Raw genomic sequence first — 3244 nt, 5'->3', positions numbered from 1 at the left:
AATATTAAAAATCAAAAAAAAAAAGAATGGATCAATTCACATTCTTCTACATGACAACTGCCAGTTGTGCCAGTACTATTTGTTGAAAAAGCTGTCTTTTTCCTACTGGATGGTTTTAGCTCCCTTGTCAAAGATCAAGTGACCATAGGTGTGCGGGTTCATTTCTGGGTCTTCAATTCTATTCTATTGATCTACCTGTCTGTCACTATACCAGTGCCATGCAATTTTTTTTATCACAATTGCTCTGTAGTACAGCTTGTGGTCAGGCATGGTGATTCCACCAGAGGTTCTTTTATCATTCAGTATAGTTTTTGCTATTCCAGATGAATTTGCTCAGTGAAGAATTGAGTTGGAATTTTGATGGGGATTGCATTGAATCTGTAGATTGCTTTCCACAAGATAGCCATTTTTACTATATTGATTCTGCCAATCCACGAGCATGGGAGATCTAGATCTTCTTTGATTTCTTTCTTCAGAGACTTGAAGTTCTTATCCAACAGATCTTTCACTTCCTTAGTTAGAGTCACACCAAGGTATTTTATATTATTTGTGACTATTGTGAAGGGTGTTGTTTCCCTAATTTCTTTCTCAGCCTGTTTATCCTTTGTGTACAGAAAGGCCACTGATTAGTTTGAGTTAATTATATATCCAGCTACTGCACTGAAGCTGTTTATCAGGTTTAGGAGTTCTCTGGTGGAATTTTTAGGGTCACTTAGATATACTATCATATCATCTGCAAATAGTGATATTTTGACTTCTTCCTTTCCAATTTGTATCCCCTTTGTATCCCCTTGATCTCCTTTTTTTTGTCTAATTGCTCTGGCTAGGACTTCAAGTACTATATTGAATAGGTAGGGAGAAAGTGGACAGCCTTGTCTAGTCCCTGATTTTAGTAGGATTGCTTTAAGTTTCTCTCCATTTAGTTTAATGTTGGCTACTGGTTTGCTGTATATTGGTTTTATTATGGTTAGGTATGGGCTTTGAATTCCTGATCTTCCCAAGACTTTTATCTTGAATGGGTGTTGGATTTTGCCAAATGCTCTCTCAGCATCTAACAAGATGATCATGTGGTTTTTGTCTTGGATTTATTTATATAGTGGATTACATTGATGGATTTCCATATATTAAACCATCCCTGCATCCCTGGGATGAAGCCTACTTGATCATGATGGATGATTGTTTTGATGTGTTCTTGGATTCGGTTAGCGAGAATTTTATTGAGTATTTTTGCATTGATATTCATAAGAAAAATTGGTCTGATGTTCTCTTTCTATGTTGGATCTTTGTGTGGTTTAGGTACCAGAGTAATTGTGGCTTCATAGAATGAATTGGGTAGAGTACCTTCTGCTTCTATTTTGTGGAATAATTTTAGGATAATTGGAATTAGGTCTTCTTTGATGGTCTGATAGAACTCTGCACTAAATCCATCTGGTCCTGGTCCTTTTTGTTTGTTTGTTTGTTTGTTTGTTTGGAAGACTATAATGGCTACTTCTATTTCTTTAGGGGATATGGAACTGTTTAGGTCATTAATCTGATCTTGATTTAACTTTGGTACCTGTTATCTGTCTAGGAAATTGTCCAATTCATCCAGGATTTCCAGTTTTGTTGAGTATAGCATTTTGTAGTAGGATCTGATGATGTTTTGCATTTCCTCAGGTTCTGTTGCTATGTCTCCTTTTTCATTTCTGATTTAGTTAATTTAGATAATGTATCCAGGACTTGCTCTGGTGGTAGAGTTTGGTTCTGATGATGCCAAGTAACCTTGGTTTCTGTTGCTTCTGTTCTTAAGCTTGCCTCCTGCCATGTGATTATCTCAAGTGTTCCCTGCACTCGATATATATCTGATTGGAGCCTATCCTTCCTGTAATCCCAGTTGATTCAGGACTCCTCCGAGTCCAGCTTTCTCTGTGATCCTGTGATTCTGGGATCCTGTGATATTGAGATTCTGGGTGTGTCAGAGTTCTTGGCAGTCAATGCAGCAGCTCACAGATCAGACTGAACAGCAAGGAGATAGAGATAAAATTTGGAATCAAAGTCTAGAGGATAATTTACTGAAGATAGCAAATCAAAATAAGGTAGATGCTGCAATATTAGCCTTACAACGTAAAGGGAAACTAAAATTATGGAAGCAGGGCTTAGAATGGAAGATACAGAAAATTATAGAATATCATGAACAATAGAGAAATTTAAGATTTGGCAATGTGGCCTAGAAGAAACACTAGAATTGAAGACACAGGAAATTATAGATCAGAATAAGAGACAGAAAGATTAAAATGAAGGTGGGAGACAGGAGCTAGAAAAGATTCTAGAACAAAGGATTCAGCAGCTCACAGATCAGGATGAGCAGCAAAGAGAAAATAATGAGGATTGGAAACTAGACTTGGAGAATAACCTTTTAAAATTAATTAATCAAAATAAAATGGGCAGCAGACTATCAGAATTGCTATCTAAAGAAAAAAAATCAAAACGTGGAGGCAGAACCTTGAACAGAGAATACAGGAGCTCAAGGAATAGGAAGTGACAAAAGGAGAGATAGGAAGCATGAACATTAAGGAAGGAATTTAAAATTTCAATTAAGGAAAATACTCAGGTAGGGACAGAAGATAAAGTTAGAGAAAGCCAACCACAGGTTATTAGAAAACAAACTTTAGTCTATCCAGTTAATATACAACAAAGACCTCCAGACAATGATTATTCACAGGTTATCAGGAATTTGAACAGCAACCTGTGGATGTGTTAGATCTGAGAAATTTGAGGGAGGTGTCAATTATTTGGAATGCAATGGCCATTTGTAAAACAAATTCTGACTTCTTGGGCTATTAAAAATAGAATAATTCCCCAAGACTGGAAGGATATGGCAAGAGCAATACTAGAACCTGCTGCAAATTTACAATGGTTCACATGTTGGAGAGACAAGCTGAGGGAGCTAACACAACAAAATAGAGCCAAGGGTAGATAGATTTTCACGGACCAACTACTTGGTGACGGTCACTTTGCTGTGATAGAGCTGCAGGCTGTATATGATGAAGAAACTCTGGTATTGTGTCACTTGTCAGCCTTAAAGGCCTGGAACAAAGTTGCAGAATCAGGGAAAAGACTTGAACCATTTATTCAAGTCATACAAGGTCCACAAGAAACCTTCCCTGACTTTTTACAAAGGCTAACCTCAGCTGTGGAAAGGAGTATATCAGACTCATCAGCAAGAAAGGCAGTAATAGAGTTTCTAGCCTTTGAAAATGCAAAT

At 37.2% G+C, this 3244-nt stretch overlaps 1 pseudogene; it reads left to right on the top strand.

Annotated features, from left to right (window-relative positions):
- Positions 1-1973: 1973 nt before the first annotated feature.
- On the top strand, positions 1974-2823 carry LOC147005124 (uncharacterized; annotated as a pseudogene).
- Positions 2824-3244: the final 421 nt, after the last annotated feature.

The sequence above is a fragment of the Mus caroli genome, unplaced genomic scaffold, assembly GCF_978045245.1.
Source record: "Mus caroli unplaced genomic scaffold, Mus_caroli_1 scaffold_4, whole genome shotgun sequence".
Taxonomy (NCBI): Eukaryota; Metazoa; Chordata; class Mammalia; order Rodentia; family Muridae; genus Mus; species Mus caroli.
Note: the sequence above shows the minus strand (reverse complement) of the source record. Positions and strands in the feature narration are given on the sequence as shown.